Here is a 16,782-nt window from a genome sequence, read left to right as displayed (position 1 = left end):
TCATAGCAAATATTATTTTAGATGTTTTTGCCTCATGCTACTTGGACATATACTCGTACAGGTGCATGTTCTTCCCCTTTACACACATACCTGTAGACACTCCATTTCTACCATAGTTAACAGTATTCAGTTTGTCTCACTGAGTATTTTTCTCTACACGAGCATACATATAAGAATACTAAGTTTCAGTTCTGTGTCCACGTGAGCTTATTTTTAAATAATGCCACTTTTGTGAATTGTTCTCATCGATAGAAATAATAGTAACTTATCACCATGTCTCTTCTTTTACATTGTTTCTACCTCTTATGGTGATCTTCAAAATTAAAAGATTTCTAAATACTTAGAAAATGAAATTATCATATGTCATTGGTTTTTACGGTATGCCATGTGGTTTGTTGATCTGTGATTATCCACATTATGACTTATTTCTACAAGAACTCAAATCATCCCACATTACTGTTGGCCTAGTGGATGTTGTATTGTTGAAGCAGCATCTCAGACGAGCATCAATCAATCTTCTGTTTTTTTAATGTTTATTAATTTTTGAGAGGGAGAGAGAGAGAGAGAAAGAGAGAGAGAGAGGCAGAGAGAGATGGAGACACAGAATCCAAAGCAGGGCCGGAACTCACGAACCACAAGACCATGACCTGAGCCGAATTCGGATGCTCAACCGACTGAGCCACCCAGGTGACCCAATCTGTTATGTTTTTAAGTTTATTTATTTTGAGAGAGCGAGAGCATGCTCACACAAGTGGGGGAGGAGCAGAGAGAAGGAGAGAGAATCCCAAGCACACTTTGCACTGTCCGCCCAGAACCCAACATGGGGATCCAGTTCATAAACTGTGAGATCATGACTTGAGCAATAATCAAGAGTTGGTCACTTAACCAACTGAGCCACTCAGATGTCCCCAGTCTTCTATTTTTATAGAAAAGTGTTAAAGGTCGTATTTTCATTTCTGAAGATTGGCTAATATTATTTATTGAAAGATGCTGATTTAACACTTGCCCATCTGTATAGCACCTGGTCTGGCCACATAACCTCAAAAATACAAATATAAAAATAAAGCATCCCCTACCCCCTAGTATATATTTTGCCACCAAGTGCATCTGAAAGAAATTAGGGCCTTGTTTGTGTTTTTTCGTCATGTTAATACAGGTCCTTTCCATAAAAATAAATTACTTTTGAGCATGTTGGTTTGGACAACAAAAAGAGAGCATCCATTTGATTGATAGCGGACAGAATTTTCATTAAGTTGAACAGCAAAAGTACCACAATTGGATCACTCACCTTCCTGTTTCAAAGGAAAACCAAAAATTAGATGCTGTAAACTCTTCACAAATGTTTACTATGCATATTTTAACCATTAAATACATTATCAAGAATCATGTCAGCATGACATTACAATATAGTGACTTTACAGAAACATGTAATCTAATCTAGGAATGCTGTAGTCCTCCCTAAATCAGCTTCAAACATACTCGGGGCTGATATTTCTCATTATTTTGGAATGAGAATTTTGTTTTCTTAAGAATGATGACGTGTAATTGAAAATGCAGGCACTGTCAGAGTAGACCAAATAGTTGTTTAATAGGAAAACCAGTAACAAGTTTTTTCTCCCAAGAAAAAGAGCTATAATAATGAAACACTGGTTTTTTATTTTCAAAATTATTTCAGCATGTATGCAATTTGCCCAATTTTGTGTATTTTCTACTTTCCTTGTGTCTGCATCTCTCTGGAAAAACTAAGTACATGAATCAGAAAAGAGGCAGATCTAGCCTGATTGACAAATATAAAATTATACATATTTAATGTATACACTGGGTGATTTTGGAGATAAGTACGTATCCATGAAACTATCACTACCATCTATGCTATGAACATATCCATCCTCTCCAATGTCTTATCTTTAACATGGGGATAACATAACTTTTGCTTATCTCATGAATGCCTATGGGTCCCAAATGAAATAATCATGGCACTTTATAAGTTATGTAAGAATAAGATGTTATCACAATAATATCATTGTAATAATTCTCTTAGTGTAGTATTAATATCTTGGCCTGTTGGACACAGTCAGATTTTCTCTATGACAAATGCCATTCCTGGGTTGAACAACGGATCACACCAGGGCAGATGACGAGGTTGATACTTCAGTTGTTGCTGAGTCTGGAATGTATTGCAAATGTCACAGATTGACCTTCTGGCTTTTTTTCTTTTTAAATAACTTTCTTTTCACATTGAGAACGTGATACTCGCTTTAAATGTAGAAAACAAAACCTTATTTATTGTTACTGATAAAAACATCTCAAGTGCTTATTTAAAGGTGCAAATTGAGTTTTAGGTTTTATTGATGTGTACACTTCTTTAATTCACGAAGGATTTGATTCTGTGCCTAACAAAATTTCAAACTACAAAATGAAATAACAGAGAAAATGGAAGGTGGGGGATACAGACTAAAGTTTTATTTTAAGGCCAAGGAGAAGAAAAAGATCATAAATATGAAAAAAAGAATGGTAGAGAGTGGGAGTTTTGAGAAAATGCCTCCATATCATGATGGTCTTTATTAGCCTTTTGGGGGGTGGTGGGAAAACAAAATTAGTGCTGTTTCCAGCTATTTCCTAAGGTACATTTGCTATAGTAATTCTGAGTTTCCACCTAAAAGGCAGCATGTCCATAGGGCATCAAGTAAACTGGACCTGTGGAATTGTTAACAACCTTTCTTCCTTGATAGTTTCATGGTACACGTTGATGTATTCAAAACGAATATGTAGAAAAATAGCATTAAAGAAAGCTATGAAATGACAATATTAGCAGAGCTTAATATTACTTGAGAAGTGATGAATTACTACTTCTGATGTTGGATGTATTTTGTTCACTATGCATGGCAATAGCCATAAGTAACTTTAACACTATCTACTTGAGCAAATAATGTAGTGAATTATATTTTACAGGTGCTGCTATCTTAGTAGATAAAATGAGATGACCTTACTTAAAAATACTGCAATTTGAATAATTAAAATACAGCACCAGGAAAGGCTATTTTGTCTGTCTTCTTACCCTTAAGTAATAAGTCTAAATAAAATATTTTGTTTGGGTCAGATTATATCCATTTATATTCCAAATGAATTTAGCATTTCTTTCTGATTAAAAAAAAAAGGTATACCTTCTCATTGGAAAAACACATTTCAAATGACGAAAAAAAGGCATACACATTACTAATAACCTCATTTCCCAGAGATCACACTTCACATTTTTGTGGATATTCATCTAGTCTAATTCTCACATGCCCTGCCCCCCACCTTTTTTTTTCTTCAGGAATCTCCCTGCTTTGTAGATTCTTGAGTGCTTCTGCGTCTTAGGTCCTCTTGTTCTCTTGTGCGAAGGAAACGCTTTTTTCTCCATGTCAGATACACAAAGTGGTTCATGCATCACATCATTGTCTCTGTTCATCATTAGTCAGAGGCCTGGGGACTTGTTCAGGTGGTAGGCAATTTGACGTGATGTTATTCCTTGTAAAACACAACAAAATACTTCCACGGTTACTTCATTTTAGGAACTGGGGACGGTTTTATTAACTGGAAAAGAAGTTATTTTAAGTCGCTCAGAAATCTGAGATGGAGTGTTCGTACTGCAAAAGAGATGACGCCACAAACTCAGGCACATGCGTCTCCCCTAAGAACCAGTAATCGTACAAACCCAAATTAGCTGACTCAGTTGTCTTTATTAACAAGTATTCTTTGGCTCCTCATCCAGAAATGCTCTTTAGCAGGAATAGATGGAAAGGAGTGCAGTCACTTCTTCCCATTTGTGCAAATTGGGATGACATTTGCCCATCTCCTGTGTTAACGGAGTTCCTCAAAGACCACTGACAGCAGGGTAGGACCGCATTGAGCAGGTTCTCTCATTTCCCTGGGATATAATTGGTCTGGGGCCAGAGATTTTAGCTCATTTAGAGCAGCAAGGTGCTCTCTTAAAATTCCCTCACCTATTTTGGGCTTCATTTCCCTCGTACGGTTATGCCTTTTCCAGTCTGATGAACATTCTCCTTGACAGAGCAGACAGGCAGAGGGACCGAGCAGTTTTGCTTTCTGTGTCATCTCTATCCCTAACCTTCCGCCCTTCTGCCCCAGTCAGTGAACCTATGTCTTTCCGGTTCTTCTTTCTCCGGGAGGAAATGAAAAGGCCCTGGATGTGGTTTTTTAACATTGTATCAGGTCTCAATTCCAGGCTTGGCTTTTCCTCACTGTTTAAGTAGTTCTGTATTCTTTTTTAAGATTTGCCCTCAGTTATGTGTCTCTTATGGTATCTCATGTTCGTACATTTGTAGAATCTGAGCTCCTTTGAGGATCCCCTGGGTTGTGGCATGCATCTGGTTAAATGACCCCCCCGCCCTTTAAGAAAATACTTATTGGGATCACTTGCTATTTTGTTGTCGAAATTTTCTTTTTGAAAACCTCAAAGTCCTCTTGAGCCATTTTATCTCTTAGAATGTAAGATCATGGGATCACTCTGTTCCCCCCCTCTTAATCTAATAAACATACCACACCCCACACATGCACGCGCGCACACACACACACACACACACACACACACACTTTACTAAAATACGGATGCCACTTTACTTGTCTTCTATATCGCCCAAGTGAAACCTCTATAGCCTGACTAATCTTCTGAACCCTTTTAAATTCTGTCTGCAGATTACTGAGGTTTGCCAATGAGGCTGTCTTAGTTCTTATCTTGCATAAGAAATATCTACAGGTACTGTGTGAAGTGAGAGAGAGCGAATTTAAATTTGTTGTACATCTTCATCAGTAACATGGCTAGAATAGTGTTTGAGGAGAGAGAAGTACTTGAAAGTGACATGTTCTTATTTCTTAATAGAAGTAAAATATATCTAAGATGAAATAAGATTTATTTGGGAGGGCAAGAAGAATTGATTCCTATAAAAAATTTGAACCTGTTGAATTTAGTTCATTTCAAGCTGTCAGGGTATTTTGAGTAGTATTGAGATTTTGCCATGTAATTTATTTCCCATGCTTTCTGGATCTGTATGACTGTAGCGAGCATGTAAAGAAGTGTAGAAGGATGCCCCTGGAAACAAATAGATCGTGTGTTCAATTTAACTTCATCAATTTCTTCTACTCATAAAACCACGACCTCAATAACAAGAACATTCCCATCACCTCACGCCATCTTCCAGTAGCTTCAACCCCCATAGGCACCTATTGTTTTCATTTCTATCGCCATACTTTAGTCTTGTCTCCTATTGGTTTCATATAAATGGAATCATGCAGTATGTAGTATTTTGACCAACATAGTATTTTTGAGATTCATCCATGTTATGGCACCAGTAGTTCATCCCTTTTTACTGCTGGCTCATTTTTTCACTGTAAAAATATGCTGTGATTCGTCTGTCTCCTACACATATAGTAAAAATGTCTTGATGGAGAGTCAGGCGACTTTCAGTTTGGAGATACTCGGAATTAAGATGCTGTGAGTGTTTGTGGAAAAGTCTTTTTGTGAGTGTTTTCATTTCCCTGGGAATGGCTAGGTCAAGTGCTTAACTTCGTAAGATACTGCAAAAACAGTTTTCTCAAGTGGTTGTGTCATTTTACACTCTAACCGGTCATGTTGGAGAGCGCTGTTTCCCCTACATTCTCACCAACATTTGATTTTAGCAGTTCTTTTTAACTGTGCCGTTTTACGGGATATAAAGTGGTTTCTTGTTGTGGTCTTAATCTGTGTCACCCTGATGGCTGACAGTATTGAACTTCTTTTCCTGTCCTGGCCATTCATGAACAGATGTCATGTCTGTTGAAGACAGTGCCCTTCTTTTGGGGTGAAAAGTAATATTATCTTTTTAATTTTTTTTTCATTTTGGAGCGAGAGCGCACACATGTGGAAGTAATATTATTTTGAGGCTATTGGTATAAATAGGCAAGGTGGGAACGATAGAGACGTTTTCCGACTTGGTTTCTTTTCCTTTTATTTTCTCTGAAGACTCTAGTGCAAAGCAGTGTTGCTGCTTGGGCTGCTTCCTGGCCATTCTGTCACTAACGTGGAGTGCTGAATATTTTGATTTTCTTTGACCGGCCACTGCAGATAGCCTTTTCAGAGCCATCAGCACTAATGTGTTGGTCAAAGCCTACTAGATATTTAAAAATAGAGAAATATAATTTAATCATCATTTTGACTATATGTATAATGCTCATTCCTTTGGTCAACAAACTTTCATTGATTAACATGGTAGAAAACTCAAAAAAAAAGAAGACAGTGTCCCTGCGTTGAAGAAATTGAAAACCTTCCAATCAAAATAAAGATGTTTAGTTTTATAGAGGCTATGAAAAACATCCTAAAGTAGACATAATGGATCTGCGGTAGGATTTTACAGGATAATTTCTTGTTGAAAATTTATTTTGTGAGAGACATGGTATTTGGAGTGTTTATCTACATACGTGTTTAAGGCACTGCCATGTAGCACATGCTTTGCTAAGAACTAGAAGGAGAGAAAAACAGTGATTCCTGCCCTCATGAAGCTCATGGTCTACTGGATTGGAGTGAGAGGAAAACGCAAGTAGAAATGAGGGCATTAGTGATGGAGAGAGCACGGACGAGGTCTGCAGAAAGCCAGGGTATCGCTCTGAGTTGTCAAGTTGTGCTGCAGCCATGGATAAGGAATTAGAGAGTCACTTTGAGAACCTTAGGAAGGTTTCTTCCAGGAATGTTGTGAGGTTCCAAAGTTCATCTAAGCTGTTTGGGCTTCTTGAGGCAGGTGCCGAAGATCTCGATGAAGATTTCAGCAGGAAATCACCCCCAGAGCTGTCCATCAGAAGAATTAATCTGCAAGGAATATGTAGCGTATTTTGGAGTGTGAAGGGTCAAGGGAAATCACCTCAGAGGATGTGTTACTAACATAGGTGAGATATGGTGAACAACCTGTCTCGAGGGAAAACAGTGGTGGACTTAACTGGTCAAGAGGTACGGCAGTCGGGACCACTAGAACTTGGACTGGGGAAAAGAAAGAAAGGGATAAAACAACAGATGAACCCGTGGTGGGAGTGTGCATGGGTAAGTGGGAGAATATAGATGTCATTCCAATAAATAATGAAGTCAACAAGAGAAACTCATTTCAGAATTATGTGAGTTTGCTTGAAAATGTTTTCTTTGAAGTTTAAATGACATGAAAATGTGCAGAATGCGAGGTAATAGTTGAGACGGAGGCTTCGCTAGAGACAACAAAATTTAGGAAACATTAACATTTGATAAGAGAATCTTTTCCTCTACACAAATTAGATTTGTGAGGAAGTCAAAACCACTATAGTTGTTTTTCACCTCTTTTTTTTAACTGTCCCTGATCTTTTAGGTAAGCACATGGGTAATTCTGGAATTTTTAACGGGCGACATCCTTAAGTTCCCTGGCTCTTTTATTCTTAGGTTGCTCTGCTTTGTATATAGTTCGGTAAGGAACAAGTTGTTGACATTGTGCAAATATGTTAATAATAGAACCGATTCTTGTGCCTGATTTCTCTGATTTCCAGAGGATGTGCTCAGTCAATAAGAGATGCACAGATGTGTTTCACCATCTCCCCTTCTCATCTCATTCCGTAAAGAACAAGAGCATTACCCTATAATAGATAATGAGTTGGAAAATAAGAAAGCCAACCTCAAAAATTAAGGCTTAAAAAAAGTAACTTGTTTTTAATGCCTGTATCACTTGATGAGAGGGACATAGAAGGCTTAGTGATGCCCAACATGTGCTTAGAGGTGGATTGTTAGTTGATGTCTTGGGGTTCCATAACCTGAGCTACATGCTTAAAATCAATTAATTGATATTAGACACAGAGATCTGTTTTTATCCCTCTTTATTTTATTTCTGGGCTTTTCCATGCTCGAGAGTATGAAAGACTAAACCTTACCTTGATAACTTGTTATTTGTGGTAAGAGAGGCGACTTGGGTAAAACAGTTATTTTTAAATGTCTCTTTTCCCTACCGGGGTGTTGTATATACTTTTCACAATTTTACTTTTGAACCTTTCTCAAGTGGGAAACCATTAAAGAGTACGGTAATATCTTACCTAGTCTTACACTCAGTTTATCAACGAATATCTCTTGAGCAAGTATTAAGGTAAGCAATGCCCAGCACTGTGTCTGGTAATATAACGAATGAAGAAAACTGTCTTGAGTCTTGTATAGTCTTAATTACTACCATGTTTATGTTCCTTTTCCCACCTTCCCACACACAGATACAGACATGTGTACACATATCATCGTACTCCGAATCACACGATTGATCTATCTTATTCACATAGCATCTCCATAGCTGTGTTGTTATACACCATTGTATATAGTTATTTACTAACTCTGCTCTCCTCCGTTAAATCGAGTAATGGCAGGAAAAGACAAGATTATCTATCGCTGTAGAAGCATCAGACACAGAGTAGTTACCTAAGTATTTGTTGAAGTGAATCATAGTGAAGGTAATACTTACTCGCATTGAACAGTGTGCCTACATTAAACAATCACTTAGAGATTATGCCAAAGCTAAGGAACATAAACTTCCTCTGAGGACAGAAGGGAGTCTCTGAAGGGAAAGGTTTAATTTCTGATTTCTTAAATAGCAACATGAATATATTTTTAAATCATCTCTGCCCATTGATTTTCAGCAACGGATGGGTAGAACTTAGGATGGGTGGCTAAAAGCAACTTCATGAGAACAATACTCTTATTTTTTTCAGATGTTATAGGGAATCTGAACTTTGCACATAATGTGAATCGTGAGATAGCCTGATGGATCTCTTTGCCAGCAAATGAAAGTAAAATGGAGCAGTCTCCAGATATAGCAAGGGTCAATAATGACATTACTCCTCTCACTTTCCTATGTAGCAGTTGTCAGGCACATGTTCAGAAAGTCCCCAAATAGGTTTGAATTATGAATTCTAACTTTGAAGCTACTGTTTTCCGTGAAAATGGGGAATCCAACCACATTCAGAGCCATACCCACGTGACAAATCTTAGACTTAGCTCATCCGATATTGATCTCAGTTATATTTTCAAACCTAATTTTCCCTGTCGGGTTCAGCCCAGTATTCTCAACTGCTTGGTTGCTAACCTTGCCTTCCCTCACATCCTTAGTGAATGGCTAAATCCTATTTACCTCCCAAATGTCAATCGTTTCCAACCGCTTCTCCGTATTTCTACTGCTACCTCCCAGTCCCCACTACCATTTCTCTTACCTCAACTAATTGGTCTCCCTACTTCTACTCCAGAGCTTCTCCAATCCACTCCTTCTGCAGGCGACAATAACTGGCACCTGGAAGAGTGCCTGGACCGTAGGAGACACGCAGTAAACAGTTGTGTAGTCAATGAATGACTCACGGAGTGAAAACTTTTCATAAGCAAGGCAAGAGCCAATAGGAAACTACAACTTTCCAAAGCCAGTGAGATTGGACTTGTAATCAAGTATTTTCAGTTCTTAATTCCATTTACACGTCATCTTGCTTTAAAAAAAAAACCAGTTATGTTGCTTTTTTTGTACATTCACTACACTTTTTATTCCACCAAATGTCTTTTGAATCAATATTTGGGTGGCTCCAAACTGATAAGACCTCTAGAAAGAAGGAATTTTAAAATGACCTGTGTCTCCTTTCAAGTTCTTCTGCCTCAGAGCAAGTATCTTCTGGTCACATGCCATATGTTTCATGATGAAATATGTCACATGTTTTTACACATACCCTAATAATTCTTTAGAGAGAAATTTATGGCTGAAGTCATATGTTCTCTTACCAGGATCTCTTATTAAGAGCGCAAGCATGTTCTCTGTATTTAAGAGTCTGGGTTTTTCTTTTTTCATCTTTTTTCTTTGTTCTTTTCTTAAATCCCACATATATATGAAATAATAGGGCATTTGTTTTTCTCTGACTCATTTAACTTAGCATAATACCCTGTAGATACATGCATGTTGTGGCAAATGGCAAGGGCTCACTGCTTTTTTATGGCTGAGTAATATTCCATTGTATATATGTACCACATCTTCTTTATCCATTTATCTCTGGATAGATGCTTGGAAGAGAGGTGAGTGGTGGGAATGGGTGAAATAGATAATGGCGATTAATGGTATACTAAATCATAATGAGCATTAAGTAATATATAGAATTGCTGAATCCTTGTATTATACACCTGAACCTAATATAACACTGTATGTTAATTTTCCTTCAGTTTAAAAAAAAAAAGAGCAGATATGGTCATAGAGAAGAACCTCCTTTTGATCAGAGAAAGGTATATTTGTTTTCATAAAAACCTACGTAAATGGAGACAAAGGACAACTCTTAAATATTCCCAGCTAGTTCTCCTGAAGTTCTAATGAATGATTTAGAAGCCAAGAAGGATTGACTAAATCTGTGAACCTAAAGAGGCCTGTCATTGATTTTTAACTAAGTAAAACCTATTAACTTTGCAAAGTTGTGTGTTTTATAACAGTTTTCTTTAAAACAAGGACCACTAATTCAAATGCCTTCAGAGAGTAGAATGTATTCATGCCCCACCCAAACTTATTAAATTTCTAACGCCAAATCATGTCTGAGGATGGGTTTAACTTGCAGTCTTTAATATCAGAGCCCCAAAGGCAGAGATTTAACATATGTACTTTTTTTTTCCTATGGAATCTCTGCTTGAAATTAAGGAATGTATGTTTTGGGGATTTTCTGCCCAGGGCATTATTTCTTGGGAAAGAAAGAAAGAAAGAGAAAGCCTGACATAAACTTTCAAAGCATGTAGTACTTAAAGCACTTTGATGCATCCATTTGGTATCCACATTAATAGCACTGATAATGATGACTGTATATATCACTGATGTCGATGAGATAAACACATCCAAAGGAAATTTCATTGTAATTTGATATTAGGTAAATGTCCCATTAAAATAGATCGCTACTGTACATAATTTTCCTCTAGTTCATTGGCAGGACATTTGCTTTGGAATAGACTGGAAAGGAACAGTCTAATTCTAGTTTTAAAAGGAATTCTCATTATTCTTTTATAGCCACCATTATCAGGAGCAGTTAGGGAAGTGTACCTGTACCAACAAGCATATCTAGTATCATACCACCCAGGAAAAAGAGAATATGAGATAAAATTTAACAGCCATCCCCTTCCTGCCTCCAATTCCTGCAACAAACTAACAGAAACATGCAGATGGTTCTAGCATTATTATTAGTCAGACATGATACATGTTAACTGAAATGCAAAATAAAATTAGACCCGGAGAAAGAATAGGATAAAAAGGTGCATTTTGTGTCTGGTCGATCATTTGTAAAGGTCGTTCCTCTTTGATTTGACTTACGTTGCAAATTAGTAATAAAAGGCCTGTAAGGTACTTAGGTAAAAGTTGAATCTGAGATACGGCTCAAACTTAGATTCATATTTTATGGTCAAAAGAAGAAAACATTATTTCACTATGACTTAATTATCAACTATGAAGTCTCATAGAGACATAAATGCTACCAATGAATGATGCTAAATAGAAATATTTAATAAATACATATTGGAGAGGCACGTAGCTCTCTCTGGGCTCTTAACGGGTCCAGCAGAAGAGGGAACGTTTAATCTGAGCATTACAGATGAATAATGACTTTGCCCTGCAAAACTTGGGAGCATCTATATATAAGTAGAAAGTTACTCAGTTTTACTGGGAGTTGGAGCTAAGGTAGACAGTGGGAAACATCAGGCGAGCGGGGGAAAAGAGGCAGCAGAGGCCCTTTCGGCCTCAGTAAGCTAGTGTTTGGACTTGATCTTGTAGTAAGTAGGCATCATTCTTGACATCCTCATTCTAGGTACCCAACCTGGGCCTTGCTCCTTGCCTCCTACAGCTTTCATTCTTTATTCAAAAATTGCCGTTTCTCTACACCACGCTTCTGTTTTTTCATTCCTTTTTAATAGGTACCATTTCTCTAGTCTTGCCTTTCCCTCTTTTAACTCCTGCATTTCCCAGATTTCAGCTATCTTTTAGTCCTTGTCCCTGTCATCATGAGGTCTTCTCACAGGGACATCAGGTCTTCCGCCAGGATGGCATCACCAGTCCACCGACGGGCTAGGTTGCACGTGTACTGTTGCTGAACCTCCTGTATGTTTTCGGTATTTGCCCATTCATGTTGCTTTTTCACAAAAATTCATCATCTGATACAAGGTGAAAGATATTGTCTGAAGCTTATTAAAACCCCTAAAAGCAGTGGTGACTATATACTGTAAGAATTAACATGAGAGGCAAACTCATTTAATTTATCTCTGAGAAAAGGACCCGAAACTGTTTTTCAGACTCTTGCTTGAATTCTAGGAACTGACAAAGAGAAGGAGTGGTCATGGTCTTAAGCAGGACAGAAAGCGTAAAGCAAGTAGGTAAAAGGTAATGCATCATATTACTATGAAATTGTGCAGTATAATTCTGTCCGGACATTTCACAAGTGTTCATAATGATCATATTCTTACGTATTTTCACTTGACCAGTGAATGAACAGAGTCAATGATTAATCTGTCTCAAAGGAAATCTTGAGCAAAATTACAATTAAATCACAGAATTGCATTCTTGACACATCGACGTGTTCAATGAAAATTTGGTTTTCTTTCTTCTGTTTCCCTCGGTCTTGATCTTTTCTCCCAATCACTTTTTTATCTCTTCTGTTTTCCTATTCTGCCGAGTTTGTGATATTTTGCCAATTCTTTATCTCCTATGTAGCTTGTCCAATTTGTCATTGTACGATTTCCCGTAACTGCTTCATAGCTTATTCTTTTTTCTTTATTGGTCATATTTTATGTTCCATTTGTTGTGCTTTCATACAGTTTTGAATAGTTTGGCAAGCATACTTTTTTTTTAATTTATGCAGTGTTTTCATATCAAATGTACTGGCTTCTTTTGCCTTGTATTCTTTCTTCTATAAAAATGTAGCAGTTCCTTCCTTATCTATAATTTCTCTTCCTTTCCCTCAATTGGACCAGACTTGAAGGACTTAAGTGTATATGTCATTTTCTATAATTTAGGAACATTTCTCAATTTAAAAAGCATACAAGAAGTTGAGGATAATGGCGGTAACTCTAAAGCATGTCTCTTCTGTTCACTTGCCCCTTCAACGTGTCTCTTGCCTACTCTCTCTTTTATAGTAAATCTATTTTGTACTCCTTTGTCCCCTTACCTCTAGAGATTCTGATTGAGTCACCTTACAGTGGAATTCTGGGCTTTTATATTTTGAAAAAGTTCCCTCGGGAAGTCTGATACGGAATCCTTATTAAGAATGATGCTTTCATATCAGAATCAAAACACAATAAGCTTTCTAACTGTGATGAATAATCCAATAGATTTAATTATGATTTTCTTTCTGTCCCAAACTAAAACTAGATGTTAATTGCCAGAGAAATAGATAAGGATGCCTGTGACAACAGAACATTAGTATGATATCAAAGCTTGGAAATTTCGCTGGTAGTGAATAATTTAGTGCTTAAAATATTTAGAAGCTGTAGAATTAAAATTAATTTGTTTTTCCCTAAGTGAATAAAGTCGATTGAGGTTTTACATTTAATTTGTTAAATCACATTTTATCTTCTTTGGGCTCAGAGGCTAACTGTAAACCAGCATGTACCGATTTTTACTTCCTGTTTCCATCCATTATCTGTCTTGGGCTTTATTACTGAAAACCGTCCTCCCGCAGATCAGACCCTGTAAATACCTCTCCTGATTACAAAATCTTCTCACACAAATGCAACAGACTATTTAATGAGCTATTCTTTCACAAAATTAAAAAACCTGAAGGCTCTGATTTGGGACTCTATGTAAATGAGATTTAGATCTAACAATTTTAAATTATTGCTTTATTCTTAGCTATTCAATTCTATCTCTTATCTGGGAAATAGAAACAGTAAAACCCTTGTTGATTCTACAATTGGGTTGTAAAAGTCACTGTAGCCACCAGCCATGGAGTAGAAGGGCCAAGATCAAAACTGCGTAGCACGAGGGCTGAGATAAATTCCGTAGCAGCTTTACCTCATAGCGTTATAAGCCAACATCAGGAATTCTTTGATTACTTAACCAAGATTCGGAAGGCATTTAGTCTATCATCTTACCACTCACTGTGGTGTTCCTGGACCGGGAGTATTGACATCCCTGTGAAGCTTGTCAGAAGTAGAGAATTCCAGGCCCTCCACGGGCCCACTGAACCAGAATCGGCAGCTTAACAAGTTCTCTAGGAGATTCTCGTGCACTTGAAAGTCTGAGACATAGTGCCAAGGCGCACATCTAATAGGTATGCCACGCATTTTGTCAAAGTGTTACTAATACATAGGGGCATTGGACACCACTGAAGGTAAAAATGAGAGTCTTAATCTTTCTCCTCTACTTCCCTGATTTCTGCCTTTTAGGCAAAAAATTCCCATTTCAGTAGTTGTACGTGATTGTCAGATCCATCCAGTCCCCAAATCCTGTAGATTCTGCCTTCACAGTGGATTAGGCTTATCCTTTACCTTCTAGTGCATCATCACAAGTCTAATTTTACGCAACTACCAGTCTCCCAGAATCCTGTCCTCGTATTTTATCTGCGTCCCTGTCTTAGCATTAGCCTCAACTCTGCCTCAGAATTACCCAGAAACACAGCTCTAGCTCGGACACTCCTGTACTTAAAACTGAAGTTATTTTCTGTTGCCATTCAAAGAATTGCAAACTCCTCAAGGAAAAACCAAGTCTTCTCTGCCTAGGCCCAAGATAAACCCAGGACTGCCCCTCTCTCTGAACTCCTACTCTCATATAGTGACGCTAAGCCCAGATACATAGTCCTGATCAGATCGTGGAGATTGCACATCGTAGGCCTTGCCTTGTGCTTTCCCCTTGCCCCCCTGACCCTCCATGTTTCTCAAATATACCCATTCTTTACATTTCACAGTCCTCCAGAAGAATCTCCTCCTCACCCTTCCACCAAGACCTTCTCTCTTCTGGTACGTCTTTTATGAGCCTCTTGCTTTCTCTATGTAGTACAACAAATCATCCTTCACAACTGTGTCTACCCTCATCAGCGAGATTAAATACCGACCAAAACCTAGAATATTGTACTAACGTCTTTGAATCTCTGGGAGGCCCAACTACTGTATTAATACTAATGATACCATGGCAGTGATGAAGCCGAACATTTTCCTTCCTACTTTCCTCCCCCATTTCCTTCATTTATAGATGCATTCATTCACTCAACAAGTACTCACTGAAACCTCCCATGCGCCAGCTATTGTACTAAGCATTAGGGACGCAATCATGAATCAGACATAATCTATGACTTCCGTGAAAGGATGGTATAATAGGAATATAGGTATAATTTGTTACAAATGAGTGTATCTCTTACTAAGCAAGTGAGTGTCGTGTGCGACACTGATATGAATGGGTAGTGAAGAGTGAGATGTAAATAATGGTGCAAAAGCAACTAATTGCAAGCAAACATCACATGTTTACTAGAGCATATCTTATGTACATTTAAGAGAGTATGAGGCTGCCTGGATGGCTCAGTCAGTTGAGCGTCTGACTTCAGCTCAGGTCATGGTCTCACTGTTCGTGAGTTCGAGCCCCACGTCGGGGCTCTGTGCTAACAGCTCGGAGCCTGGAGCCTGCTTCAGAGTCTGCCCAGAGTCTGGTTTTTCTCTCTCTCTGCCCCTCCCCTGCTCACACTCTGTCTCTCTTTCACTCTCTAAAAAATAAATAAACATTAAACATTTTTTTTTTAAAAAGAGAGTATGGTGAGGAAAGCATATGAATAGTTCCATAACTGCACTATTTTATATTCATTTGAGGCACCATATCCTTGGAATAATGGCCTTGTTGTCATTTTTTGCTGATTTATTGAGTCTTTTAACTGTTCAAGTTATACTACCAGAAATTTTTGTATTCAAAATAATACAGAAAAGTAGAAAAAACGGTTTTTGTGTGTGTGGAATAAAACTTAGGAAGATTTGGCCCAGTCTCAGAAGACATGCATTCATTCATTTATTCCACAAGTGTGAACTCCGGTTTACTATGTCCTTGGTATTGGCTCAAAAGACAGGGAAATAAGAGTATTGTTAGATAATGTGGATCACATATTTCAGGAACATGTTCTGCATACTGACTTTCTGCTATCCGTGTGTAAGGATTTTTGAGTTCTTTCGATGTAAACATGGTAGAGATCTCAAGTTCTCAGACTATTTCATTTTCTAACCTTCAGATTTAGTAATAGACTATTTTAATTGCCTCAAACATCCTGTATGATCTTTTTCTTAAAGGTACAGTGCCATTTTTATGTAATGATAAAAAACATTTTGTTTTTAGGTATGTCTGGTTGTACCAGTCTCCTTTCTAATGACACTCCTTTGCTGATACTCTTAAAATTTCATTCAGAGTAAAAAGTAGAAGGTATTTAAGCTTGACACCATCAATGACTCATAAAAATGTTCTGGCGGCTATAGATTATTTTTAAATTTATCACTGTACCTTAGGGATTTTTTGATAGGCTGCCCCCAAAAGCAATTAATTCTCAGTTTTAGGTGGTTTTATAATGCAAAATACCTTGATGGAAACAGAATTTGAAATAAATTTCCTTTGAATGTAGCAATGAATTTGTGTTTAAATATCTCCAGAGGTTTTGTTTGTTTTTTTTTTCAACACTGTGCCTAAACTATGTGTGTTCTTTTTCACCTCTCCTATCGATAGTCATTAAGAAATCCAAATACTTTTTTCATGTTGAAATTTTACAACACTTCATAGACTGTTAAACATGGAACATCCT

The 16,782-nt window shown here is 37.6% G+C and overlaps 1 protein-coding gene across 2 annotated transcripts in view; it reads left to right on the top strand.

Moving 5' to 3' along the window:
* Nucleotides 1–16,782, top strand: part of DMD (dystrophin) — a 1,630,689-nt gene that overhangs the window by 790,973 nt on the left and 822,934 nt on the right. The gene's annotated exons all lie outside the window — the stretch shown is intronic.

Source organism: Lynx rufus, unplaced genomic scaffold, assembly GCF_022079265.1.
Source record: "Lynx rufus isolate CCGP_SWC_20201006 ecotype Redwood Valley unplaced genomic scaffold, mLynRuf1.p SCAF_14, whole genome shotgun sequence".
NCBI classification, from domain to species: Eukaryota; Metazoa; Chordata; class Mammalia; order Carnivora; family Felidae; genus Lynx; species Lynx rufus.
This window is presented reverse-complemented; position numbering and strand designations above follow the sequence as displayed.